The following is a 14,271-nucleotide window of genomic DNA, read 5'->3' on the forward strand; positions in this document are numbered from 1 at the left end:
AAGTCTAGGTTACATCTTAACTCTGCTACTAACCTGCTGTCTGATCTGGGATAAAATTCCTTCATCTTTCTAATGAAGGGTTTAGGAAATCCCTAACATTTCTCAAATTTTATGAAGTATCTTCTCCCAACAATTAAATGCGCCACCTCTAAGGTCTAATTCTCTCAGTGTACTTTGGGTGGCTAGAGATGTGATCCTCCTCCCCCCTTCCCCCAGATAAAATGGAATAAGCTGTGAACTCTTGGCTTCTTCTCCCTAATTGGCAATAGATTAGTTTTGGTGTGGACGCATGTTTTCATTTCTCATGAATATCTATCTACCTAGGATTGGAATTCCTGTGTCATGTGTTAACTCTGTATTTAACATTTGGAGGAACTGGCAAACGGTTTTCTAAAGTGGCTATACCAGTTTTACATTCCCATGAACAACATGTGAGGGTTCCAATTTTTCCACATTCTCACCAGCACTTGTAAGCTCATCTTTTTTTTTATCATATCCATCCTACTGAATATGATATACAATGATATATCATTGTGGTTTTAATTTGCATTTCCCTAATGACTAACAATGTCGACAATCTTTGCATATGCCTATTGGTCATCTGTACATCTATTTGGGGTCACCTCAGTCTTAGAAGAGGTACAAATTGAAATACCTTTATTTAGGGAGGAACTAATGCCCATTGACAGGGACTAATCTTTCAAGTGAGGCAAAATTAATAGTTGTTTAAAAATACAAAAGGAGAATACTTTAAATAGATTGCATAGGACTCTAAGGTTAAAAACACCCTTTATCTTTAAAAAATTGTGAAAGTTAACCTCAGAGTTAAATGATTGAGAGGAAATGTCTCTTTTAGAGTAGGTAAATAAGTAGTGAATACAGTTCACTCTTAAAGAATTAAACAACGGGTTTGTAAGAGACATTATCACTGATACTCCCTTTTGGAGGAGCCTTTGAGACTTGCTTAGAAGTTAGTAGAAAATATAACAAATATACTGTTTTGAAAAGGTAAAGTTATTTTAATATAAATAAATGCACATAGAGACACTCCGTTTACATAAAAAATAAAGAATATGTGTATGTATGGGGAGTCTATCATGTGACCCTGCCCCAATAGTGCTCAATTAATATTTACTGATTTAATTAATTTAAAAATCACTCTACCTCACAGTAATAGCTGTTTACTGAGTGCTTATAGTGTGCCAGGTACAAACTTCATACATGTTATCTCATTTACTCATCTATGAGGAAGTATTCTTATAATAATTTCATGTAGATGAAGAACCTCAGCCTTAGAGAGGTTAAATAAATTGTCCAGAGCCAAACAGCTGCCAAGTAGCTGACAGAGCCAAATCCAAACCTAGGTGCCTACGCCCTTAGTTTCTACTTCTCTTGATTTTCTCACAAATTCTCAAGGAAATATCTATTGCATAATGTAAGCTATATATGTAGTCCAACTACTTTTAATATTAGATACACTTCCGTAAGTTTCATGTTGTGTCACACGCTCCCAGTATCTGTCAGGATATCTCTGAGTGTTTGTTCCAGGAGCTATTCATCAGATAATTGCCCTTATTAGGATGACACTGTACCTATAAGATCATGTGATAATGAATCTTTGACAAATAGAACTTCTGTAGGACAGCTATAGCTGAATGCTAAGATAGAAAAAGACCAGAACATAGTATGTGAGGCCTCTAAACGAGTGCAGAAGGGACTTAGACACTTTATTAATACCTCTACAGAGCCAATAGAAGGGATTTTAGCATAGGGGTAGCTGTTGCTCCACCCCCCCCCCCCTCGCCCTGGCCCCAACTATAGTTAAAGAACATCAGGAAGGGGCAAGATGCTCCAAAAGGGTCTATCCCATTGGGATGGTTCTGGAAAGAGACCACACTTTCATCCCCACATAAATACAATCTTAAGACTTCTAGCAGGGGCTAAAAGCTCACCACTCTGCTGAAAAAGCTGTGCCTCACATTTCCTGTTAAGCTGGCACTTCCCTTTCCTAACCCAACAGACACTAGCACTGGTAGTGCCGGCCAGGGGTGGGCCACATCTATTCAGCACCTAAGAGTGAGGAAGACATATTGAACAATTCCAGAAATGATGCAGAAGTTAGTGAATTACCATCATTATGTTATATAATGTCAGTGCCACAGAGATTCCTTTGCCTATGAAAATTCTGGTTTGGCAGGAAATATCCTTTAGTTGCCTTAGTGGTGAGAAGGCAGTTCTCACTGAACCTTCTTCCTCATCTCACTTGTTCAGCTCTAATTACTCGCCCAGTATTTTTTCAACTCTCTTCTTCAATCTGATCCCCTATATTCATATCTGGCTTAGATACTCAAAAAAAAAAAAAAAAAAAAAAAAGCAATGAAATAAGAAACGATTGAAGAACCAACAACTAGAGAATGGGTAAGAAAATTACAACACATTCAGCAATTCCTATGTCATGCTATTAAGAGGAAAAGAACAGAATATGAAATTGTACTTATAGCATTCTCTCAACCATGTTGAATATCTATGCATATAAAATACTGGAAAGAAATTCACTAAAATTTTAATAGTGACTATCTTTGGATAAAGATATAATGATATTCTTTACATTCTTCATACTGCTTTTCTGCAATTTGTGCAGTTTTCTATGAGCCATTATTACATTTATAATCTGAAAAAAGAAACATAAATGCCATTTTTTTTTTTTTTAAGAAGCAAAAGTTTCTGTGTATACCTAGAGAGAATTCTTTTATTGTCACAGATGTTTTCTTTCTCAGCTCTGCCCCAAGAATACTGTAGACATTGTTCTGGGAGAAAACCTCCCACAGCCACCTGGCTCCCCTCATGTCTACACATGGGGTGATCTGGCAGAATGGGGAGATTAGCGTGGGAAAGCACTTCTGTCTGTCGTGTGCTTTGCCCAGCCCTCTCAGGTCTGTGCTTGCTCTTTCAGCTCTTTCTGTCTCGCTTGCTACTGGTGAGGAATTTTCCAGAATTATCACTGCCATCAAAAGGCAAATCTTTAGGTGGGCCTTGAGAAATGGAGAACACCTGTACCCTTTTCCCATATTTTTACTTGGTTTGGGCAATATCCCAGGAGAAAGCACTTATCAATGCCGCCCCCAAGATCCTTTAAGTGGCAAAACTCCTCCCCGCCCCCTTCCACCAGCCACATTCTCACTAAAGAAAAGTCTACCCAAATAGAATTATTCCGAATCTGCAAGCTTGAGTCAAAGGCAGAGCCAATTTTGGACTTTTGCTTAGGAATCCTAAATTGCTGTTTCTACCACACTGTTCAGAATTTAAAAGCAAAACTATATACTAAGACTGAAGATTGCAAGGTCTGAACCACAAGTAATCAGTTGTAAGATGGAAATGGAAGGATCTGAGAGGCGTGGATTTTTTTTTTTTTTCAATGAAGGCTTGATTTAGAAATGACAGAATATGACAGCTAACGCATGGCCTTTTCTACAAAGTTAGTTATGTTGTTCCTGTGACAGCAGCTAAGTCACCTCAGGGGACAGATTTCATGCATATCAACATTCCCAAGAGAGTGCATCTGCAACGTGAGACACTTGTGCTTTTCTGGCCGTAGCAACCAAATTTCTGACTCAGCAGAATGAGAAAATGTAGTAATCCCAAATTTTCATACAAAGGTAATTAGAATAAGTGTTTACTACTATAGGACTGATTCCTCACTGACTTTGGTTAGATCATATGGTAATATTTCATGGTCTTCTTAGTTTCTTAGGTCCAAAGCTTTCTCTACTCTCTACAGGCAGAGTAGAGCAATACCTCCTTTCAGCAGCATACCTTGTTAATATCTCTTTTATGGCACTTATCACAGGGCTGTAACAGCTTGTTTGGAGATCTGTCTACTTCACCAGACTGAGACCTCTGGAGGGCAAGCACTTGCACCTAGCACAGCAACTGTCGCTTAATAAACGGTTGCAGAATTATTACATAATCAAAATGTTAGTATTTTCTCCTCAGAATTGATACCACACTTTAAAACGATATTTTAAATATTTAAGAGGGAAATAATTATAGATGTTTAGAATTGGGAGGGACCTCACCTTGCAAATGGGAAACCATGGCTAAGAAAGTCCAAATGACCTCACCTTGCAAATGGGAAAACCACGTCTAAGAAAGTCAAAAATTGCTGAGATCACTTCTTCGTGTGCTTCTCTTTTGAGAGTTAAATAAGATTTAGGAAAATGGACTTTGATTTTATGCTCTGCAAATTCAAATCTGTAAGCCTTTAACTTTCAGATTTTATAAAATGGTGCTCAAGAAGAGTGTTAAGTACAGATATTATAGGTAGGCATTTCTCACAAGTCTGCCCTCTAAACTTGTGGAAGCTATGTGCCAAGAGAAATCTTACTTTAATATGTTAAAACTCTCTTCATGAGTTCGTGGGAAGTTTAATTTTTATTTTCCATTATAGGTTTTATATTTATAGAAAAGTTACAAAGATAGTACAGAGTTCCTGTACATCTGTCATCCAATTTGAGTTTCCCTCATATTACCATTACCATCTTACACTAACATGGTACGATTGTCAAAACTAAGGAACTGACACTGTACATTACTATTAACTAGACTTCAGACTATTCGTATTTTACCAGCTTTTCCACTAATGTCCTTTTTCCATTCCAGGATCCCACCTTACATTTAGTTGTCATGTTTTCTCTGGTCTCCTCTGGTCTGTGACAGTTTCTTAGTCCTTGTTATTTATGACCATGACAGTTTTGAGGAGTACTGGTTAGGTATTTTGTAGATTGTCCCAACAGTTGGGGTTGTCTTTTGTTTTCATCGTGATTAGACTGGGGTTGTAGGTATTTGGAAAGAATACCACAAATGTGAAATCACATTATGTCAGGAGGAAAATGACATTTCCATGGTATTACTGGCGATATTAACCCTGATCACTTGGTTAAGGTGGTATTTGCCAGTTTTCTCCACCGTAAAGTTAGTATTTCTCCTTTCCAGTCTGTTTTTTTTTTTTTTTTTTTTTGGAATTGAGTCACAAAACAAGTCTGGGAGGGGAGAGAGGTTTTCTTCATAGATTCTTTATACTCTTCTGTAAGGGAGATTGATCTCTTCTTCCTTTATTTATAGAAATTTTAGTTTAATAGATAATAGCAAGTTATTGAATCTATGGGAAGTTAAACCAAAATTATAACTATATAGGCATAAGTTTTAGCAGATGTAAAATAGGCACATGGTGTTGGAATATGAATTTAAGAGATAAATACCTCTTTGGGGATACCACCGTGGCTGAAACATTTCATGTTAATAAACTTTCCAGATAATAAACTTTCCAGATAATTGAAGTTTATTTTTTTAATTGCTGAAAGTTTTTTAATATATGTTTCTGCCAGTCTATGGCTGCTTTTCTATAATATATCATATGCTTTTACCTTCTTGAACAGAATATGCTGAAGATGATTTAACCTTTTTACAAAAATTGATCATTATACTGAAATTCACAACAATGATAATAGTTGAACTTGATGACTTCTAAAGTTTCTACCAATCTAAGTTTAATAACTATTAGGCAAAATTAATGAAACTGTATCCCCAAATAGCCGAAGCCTTCTTGTTTTCAACCTATGGTTTTTACCTTGGGGTGGGGATACAGTAAGTGGTCTGAACCTTACTTCTAGACCAGAGAGAAGTGATAGGTGTTCACACAAAAACATCCAGGACAGCACATACAAATCACTTGGGGAGGTTTTAAAAGGCAGATTCTGACTCATGCCTGAGATTCTGCATTTCTAACAACTTCCCAGTTGATGCCAGTGCTGCTGGTCCATAGATCATTCTTTGAGTAGCGAGGACCCTGGAAACCCCACATACCAGACTTTGTGATCTGGCTGTTGACAGGGCTACAAGGCCAGAGAGTTTCTGGGACTGGGCAGAGCCTTTCTCTCATGCTGCAAAGAGCTTTGAGTAGACATGGATCATTCACAAAGTACAGCCAAAGCTTAGATAAAGAGGGAGCTAAGTGACAAAAATAAATTCCTCATTCTTCCAATATAAGCTAAAGGAAGGAAAGAGAATTCTTTTCCTTAAGAAAACTACTTTTGAGGCAAACATTTCCTTGACTGTATAGTTCCTTTGATGTTGAAAAGAAGTATCCAGACCACATCAAAAGACAGTAGGCTAGTTTTGTGTGAAGATTAGTTTACATAATCTTTAGAATATGTAAAGACGTGGAGAGAAGGTCCACTTCTAGAAGTTGAGTTTTTTTTATCCTAAAATTACATGTGAGGATTTTAGGACAGCATTAATGTACATTTTATATGATTGCTTCTACTATTTTTTTTACAAACAGAAGGTGGGTTTGTCTGTCCTTCAAGACCTAAGTAAGCCACAGCAAGCTAGACCCTTAGCTGCTTTCTAACTAAGCTAAAATGATATATGGAATCTATATATTTAAATACATAATGAAATTATGATTCCTGAATGAAAACGTAGTGTCTATTAGGGCAACTAATAAAGAGTTCTTGACTGTGAGAAGTCTTTCATATCATTGTATATATGACAGCAGCCTGAGATAATTCTAGTCAGAAATGCAGTGCTGAGGAAAGAACACTATGTATGCTGATCTGGGGACTTGAATTCTAGTCCTTGCTTGACCATGAACCACTTGGATAATATTAATTCCTTGAACAAGTCACTTAACCTCTCCAGGCCTAACTGGTTAAACTGTTAATCTCAAGGTTTCTTTTAAGTTCTAGTTTTTCAGCACCCCATTCTGATATCTCAGAAAGATATTTTGTGTACATTTCAAACAGTGCTTATCCCTGTTTATAAAGCAATTAAGACAGCCGATTCTGCCAACTTTGTGCCTAACTCTTGAGCAAGTAGCAGCTTGAATGTTATCTGATATCAAGTATTCCTCCAAGGAAAAACACTGAGATTTTGACCTCATTTCTTACATTGATATATTTGTGGTGTAAGCTAGCTAGTGGTTTACTTAATATTATGCAAAATTATTGTGAAATTCTCCTTTTCCCCAGATAAAAATCAAAGTTTATAGCATGAATTATTTTTTTATAGCATGAATTAGTAACAGTTGGTAAGATTCTGAATTTATCATAAGTGGGTAACAAAAATGATATGAGTTGATTTTAAAAGGTAAAAATTTAAAAAGCTGACTGCTACCTGAACAATTTTAGCTTGGTAAATATGTATCTAAGATGATGGCAGACACTATGGCAAAGTGATACATAGCACAGCACATAGTAAAGAGTGTGGGCTCTAGAGTTATACTTCCAGGTTTGAAGCCTGAATCTACCACTTACTAGTTAGTTGTATGACCTTGTGAAGTTATTAAACCCCTCTGTATCTCAGCTTTCTTGAATGTAATAGGGATAATATTAGTACATAACTTACAGAATTACGATGATTAAATAAATATATGTAAAGCACTTAATACTACTCACTACAAGTTAGCTATTATTATTATAATTAGGAACTGAAGTGGACAGGTCACATTAATAAAAAGATGCTGAAAGCAAATTCAGAAATGGGGAAGATAGTACTTTCCATACCTGCTTCCTACATTGAATATTCTCTGTAATACATGCTAAAACACTCTTGTCTGAAAACATCACTGTGTGTGTGTGTGTGTGTGTGTGTGTGTGTGTGTGTGGCAGTATATCAAAGTGACTTCAGATATATCATCACATTTGTGTATCAGCAATCTAGGGAGGAAAAATCTCTCATGCAGCCTAGAAAATACTGCTGACTTCCGGAATGGATTCTGAGAGCAACAAAGCCCAGCACAGGAGGGTACAGCAGGCCATCCATTCCTACCTGGATCCTGAGAAGTGTTGCTGGGCTTTCAATATGTCACCAGAGATGTAATGTGGGGCTATTTCCTTTCCCAAGGTGACCTCATCGTACATTTCCTGAAAGAATTATGTTTGATCTTCATATCTTCACATTCACCAAATATACTGTATGTTCCTTGGTAATAAGCATCTTTTGCATGTCTTAGCTATGTATCAGAAAGTAGCCATTTAAGGCACCCTATCTGTTTAGCCCTGAGATGCTTGTGCTGCAAGGCAATATCCTACAGAATAATACCACAAAAATTTTTCAGAGAGAATTAGGGGACCAGTAGAAAATGGCTATATGGTAATGGGGGAACATCATCTCTAGCTGAGTAATAGGAAATATGAATCAGAGAAGTTATTGGCTTATTATTATTAATTAAAATAATAACATTGACTACTTACTATGTGCCCGGCAGTATGTCAAGTGTTTTATGTGAATTTAATCACCATGATATTGCAGTATAGCAAACAGTAGGAGCTCAATAAATATTGAGTAAATGAATCTATGAAGTAGGAATTATTTTTATCTATTTTACAAATGAGGAAAGTTAGGTTCAGAATTTTAAGTTTTGCTTAAGGTCACATAATTATTAAGTAACTAGTGAATCTATCTTATAAATCCAAATTTAATTATAGCATAGCGTAGTGTAGTGGTTCAGAGTGCAAATTTTGGAGCCAGCCAGTTTTGAAATCTAGATCTGACACTAGCTGTGTGACCTTGGGGGAAGTCACATAACCTTTCTGTGCCTCAGTTCCTTCATCTGTAAATTAGAGATACTAATTCCAACCTCCCAAGTTTTGGCAGAGTAAATGAGATCATACATGTAAAGCACTGGGAACTGTACCTTGCACAGTATAGGTGCTTACTGTTTAGTAGAGCCTTATATTTCATATCAGTAGAGCTTCCTACTTTTCAAAAGAAATTTCCATGAATTATCTCATAATATCCTTATAAGGTAGGCAATAATAATTACAATTAATTTTATAGTATGTCAGTTAATCCTCACAATAATCTATTTTCTAGATTATAAGAATCGGGTTCAGAAAGGTTAATGAATTGCTCAAGATCAGTAGCTAGCCTCTGTTGGGAGGAGGTAGACTGAAAGATTAAAGATGATTAACATATAATGTCAACTCTTAAAATCAAGAAAGAGTAGAGGGAAGACAGGAAAACACTCAAGGCAGAATGAAGCCATATGCTAAAATGGGTGCAGGTTACATGCTGAGGAAAGCCAGGGGAGGAATCAATGGATTCTGTCTGGAGGTAGTGTGTTTGCCTAGAACCCATCCCAATGGCCTCAAAGCAGGTTGGACACCATTTCATGGTAATGAAACATACAGAGGTTACTTGAAGTCAGAAAAGTTTGAAGGTCTGAGTAGCAGAGCAACACGGAAAAAAGTTTCCCAAAGAAAACTCTGAAAAATGCCTAGGCATTCATGGCCACTCCCACACATTTTTGGATGTGGGAGGGAAACACTGAACTTCATTCCAATGGATAAATGAAATATTCAGTACCAAGGACAATGTGAACAATCTGACTATTCTAAAGAAAGTTCCATATCTACTTGAGAGGATTCAGAATGTGTATCTTCCTCCCTTTATCGTCAGTGTTGCTACTTTGGGACTCAGCAGATTAATCTCTTCTGGAGTCAGTCCTCCCATTTTAAGGCCGATAGGTTATGAGATCTCTCACTTTCCTCTCAAGGCTTGTACTCTTCCAGCAAGATCTTCCCAACAGTGAGTTATAATGGTGCAGCAAAGATTTTCCCATCCCCCCGCCCGATCTTGATGCGTTGGAAAATAAAAATTAAAGATTTCATTCCATTCTTGGATGGGGTGTAGCTAAGGACTAGAGGAAACTCTGATGAAGTAAATACCTGTGAATTACTACGAATAAACCATTTTCAGATTGTGTCTTCCCTATTTCTGTAGTCTGGCCTCATTTTTGGCTCAGTCCCCAAGACCAAATCTTATATAACATTAGGCAAACTCCTAGAAGAGTTTGAAGGATTCACTATCATAGGTTAGAATTCTGAGGTCTAACATATCTCAGATATAATACTCAACCAGATTTTCTGAGCTTCTTCAAGCTCGTTGTCCTAAATTCATACCAAATCTCTAATAAGTGAGAGAATAGATACATTTAATTATTAAGTACTTAACTAGCATTTTACTCTATGTGGCAGGGGGAAGAAAAAATTATAAAATATTAGAAGAGAGTGGTACAAAGTCCCATATAAAGATTTCATTGGAGTGATAATACAAAGTTGCATTAGATAATTGCCTAACAACACAAATAGAATGCAACTAGATGTATAAATATATGGATAGTGCTGTATGCTGGACTTCTTTCTGGTTCAGTCTCCAAGATCAGATCTTATATAATATTGTATACACTCTTAGACAAGTGTGAATATTTGAAAGATCTAGGATTTATTAAGATTGGTATAACCCCCAACCATTCAAAGTACACTAATTTCCTGGCTGGATTAATACAGTGGCAATGTGAGGAGAAACTAGAAGGACGACGTTTAGTTAGGAGGTGTTGTAATATACCAATAATAGTAATAAAGGTACCTATTGATAGTAGGAAGAGAAAGGGAAGATGAATGTTTAGATAAGTCAGTGGCACATGAGTTTCAAATTGCATGCTATATTCAACCTTAAGATATAGTATTTGAATATCAGCAATGATTATGGCAACAATCCTGACTTTTAACACTCGTAGTGATGATTTAACTGAAAATTTTAAAATGTCAAGAGAGGGAGAGATGAGTGATAGAAGTGGCAGGAAGTGTGGCTGCAGGGAGCAAGGACATGTTCCCTGAAGATTATCCTTGAGGTCTACCTGAGTTTGCCCTGAATAGTGTCTGATGTGTCTGAATAGTACAAGATATAATTACATACCATGGGGTCACCAGACTCTATTCCCTAATTGCAATTCAACAAGTATTTATTAAGCACAACTATATTCCAGCACACTACTAGATTCCTGTAAAGTGTACTGTAGATACATATTTTAAAAGTTAGTTCCATTCTTAAACTACTTATTATCTATACAGAGTAACAAAATAGCCTTTTATATGTAAAACAATTAGCAAAAATAGAATGTAAATGCCAAAACTACAGTGAGGATAATACTGGCCTTCTTTCAATTTCTTAAACACAGCAATTATGTTTCACCCTCAGTGCACTGGCTTGGCCTAACCCTCTGACTGTTACACCACTCCGAGGGCCCCCTACCCCTGGTCCTCTGCTCGGCTTTCTCTCATTCTGTAGGTTTCAGCTTCAGTGTTTCTTCCTCAGAGGGGGCTTCTCTGCATTCCTGTGTAAAGTAGCCTTTTTCTGTTTGTTTTTCTTTATAGCAATTTTCATCACCTTTAATTATCTGGTTTATTCAGTTATTGGGTCCTTCAATGTCTGACTTCACCACTAGACTATAAACTTCATGAAGGCAAGAATTACATTTTTTTAAACCACCATATACTCAGCCTCTGGTACAGTAAGTAGCACAAAGTAGATGTTCAATAAATATTTATTTAATAAATACATTAATATTGTTACTTTTGCTAGTTGAACAGTTTGAACTGATATCATGGGGAATAATTATCTTAAAGACTTAATTTATGAAAAAATGATGAAACAAAAAGTTTCCTGAATATCTGCAAAAACAGACTTTCAGAATAGTGTTCTGTGAACTGTAGTTTGCTAGTCATTTGTAGTCTAGCAAAGATTTCTGATAGCTCTAATTGTTCTCCCTCCCTGTCTCTGTATCTTGTGAAGAATAAGTCTAGCCTTGACATATGAGAAAAACTAAAGATGGAAAAATTTAAAGAACAAACTTAACTATGTCTTATTTTAGGGGATTTTTATTATATACCTTAAAATAAGAAAATCTGTTTGACATATTAGATATCTGAAAATAAGCTACTTGATATAGCTGCATGAACATGTTGAGATAAAAGCATTTGCAAGTCATGCCTTTTCAAGTGTGGTTAAATAAATCTCTATACTTATCTATTATAATTTGTAATCATTGCTACTATTGAAATATATTATGGTTGAACATAACTTGAAAATGGAAACTTAAGACAGATTAGCATTTATGGATCTATAGATGACTCATGCTACTGGGTTAACCATTTTCTTTAGGTTTTTCACAATTATGGTATATTTCACATCCTGAAATACATTTAATATGTAATATTATTAATGCTGAAGGCACACAAATAATGTACAATCATTACTCTAAAAAAGAAACAGGTCCCAATGATTTCTTTTGAATTTTAGACTTACTGTTAATTAAGAATGTTTATAGTTAATTTAATATTAGACAGATTGTAACCTTGAATATAACAACTGAAATTAAGAGAAACTATTTGTTAAATGCTTCTCTTTACAAACGATTGTTTAGCAAGCTATTTGAAACAATTCAAAGCTATAATTATTTTTAGGCTATAGCAAGATAAATTCTATTCGTTTGGATTTTGATCTACCACTAAATTTTAGATTTGGGGAGAGTCTCATTTTGATATTTAATACAGCAATTAAATTATAACTTGGAAAGTGAGTTACATATGCCTGCAGCATGTAGAAATTATGTGAAAATAAGTAACTGTATAGACAACAGACCGCTTCATATACCATGGTGTGAATCCTGGGAAAATCTAGTAGAAGCCATAGTTGAGAACAAACACTTCAAATACAATACAAAGGCCTTTGGGCTTATATAGTTTTGGACTCCCTCTAGTGGTTCAACCTTTTGATGCTTTAATTAGTACTCTTCAGGTCAGAATCACCAAATGTGGGGTTATATTAAAATCAAATAAATAAAAGAAACACACAACTCCTATTAGGACAGTTTTATACAAGGAGAAGACTTTTATCACTGAAGAGTATGATAATTGTGGATATTAAGATAGTTGAAATAATAGTGTTACAAATAGTGGTCTGGCCTAAAAGGACACAATGGATTTAACTGGCTAACTGGAAAAGCTAGTTATAGTTCTGCTGAAATTATGTAGATGAGAACTGAAAGCTCCAGGAACAGGTTTCCTAGTTGCTTTTGTTTGCAATCTAAAGTGAGAACTGGACCTTTTAGGGAAAGGGTGACGTGAATATTTCCTCGATATATGGGTCCTACAAGGTCAGAGAATTCTAGTCAACTTTTCAGACCAACCTGAAGCAATATGTAGTTTCCTCCACATAATAACTCTAATATCACAGCCTCTACATCTGTTTTAGACCAAATGCAGAAAACTCCAAGTTTGATTTAACTTTATTTGCCTTCCTTTGTTGACTTTGGTTATCCCCCTTGGCTATATCTTATAAAAAGTCTCCTCTTTTTGAATTTTAGACTTACTGTTAATTAAGAATGTATAGTTAATTTAATTTTAGACAGATTGTAACCTTGAATATAACAACTGAAATTAAGAGAAACTATTTGTTACAAACAATTCTTTACAAACAATTGTTTAGCAAGCTTTTTGAAACAATTCAAAGCTATAATTATCTTTAGACTATAGCAAGATAAATTCCATTTGTTCGGATTTTGATCTACCACTTCATGACCATACTGAAAATATGAGGAGGATTCCTATGTTCACTCTATTAAATTTTCACTTCCTGGCCAGTTCTGCACTGTAGATATATATAAATCTATCAACTCTTTTTCATGACAGCCCTTTACATATTTAAGACAGTTACGTCTTCATTAAGTCTTCTTTCCCTTTTTTGATCCTCAAAGTTTTTGGAACCAGAACAAAAGAACCTTCATAAGGTACAGGATTCATTACAGAATAACTTAGTGGGCATTTTATTCACACCTTCAGGGGGTCAGTAAAAATATTGGCTTTTTATTTCAAAAGACACAAAACTGTTCTTGAAAAGTCTGAGTTTGGAATCTTTCTTCTCCAAAGAGAACAGAAGCCAATAAGATTAAGGGAAAGAAGAAAATAGGATGTAATGGGTGACTTGCCCATTTTAGGACCTCTTTTTAGTGTGCTAGTTTTTGATTCCTTTTAAGTTGTTCTGGCACTGGAGCTGGAAACATACAGCAGAGACCAGATGAGTGACTATGAAATCCAGACATCAGTCATAGTGTCTGCCCTGGGGTTTGGGTAGAGTGAGGCCAGGAACTGGCATTGGTTTTAAGATCCCAGATCTGATTACTGTCCATTGCGAAGACATTGCTATAGAATCTGCAGTTGATTACAGTTGACCTTGAACAACATGGGTTTGAACTGCCTGAGTCCCCTTAAATGGGGATTTTTTTTCCCCAATAACTATGTACAGTACTGTAAATGTATTTTCTCTTCCTTATTTTCTTAATATTTTATTTTCTCTAGCTTACTTTAAGAATATAGCATATAATATATATAACATGCAAAATGTGTTGAGTGCTTTTATTATCATTAAGTC

This window comes from Rousettus aegyptiacus, unplaced genomic scaffold, assembly GCF_014176215.1.
Source record: "Rousettus aegyptiacus isolate mRouAeg1 unplaced genomic scaffold, mRouAeg1.p scaffold_m13_p_3, whole genome shotgun sequence".
Classification (NCBI taxonomy): domain Eukaryota; kingdom Metazoa; phylum Chordata; class Mammalia; order Chiroptera; family Pteropodidae; genus Rousettus; species Rousettus aegyptiacus.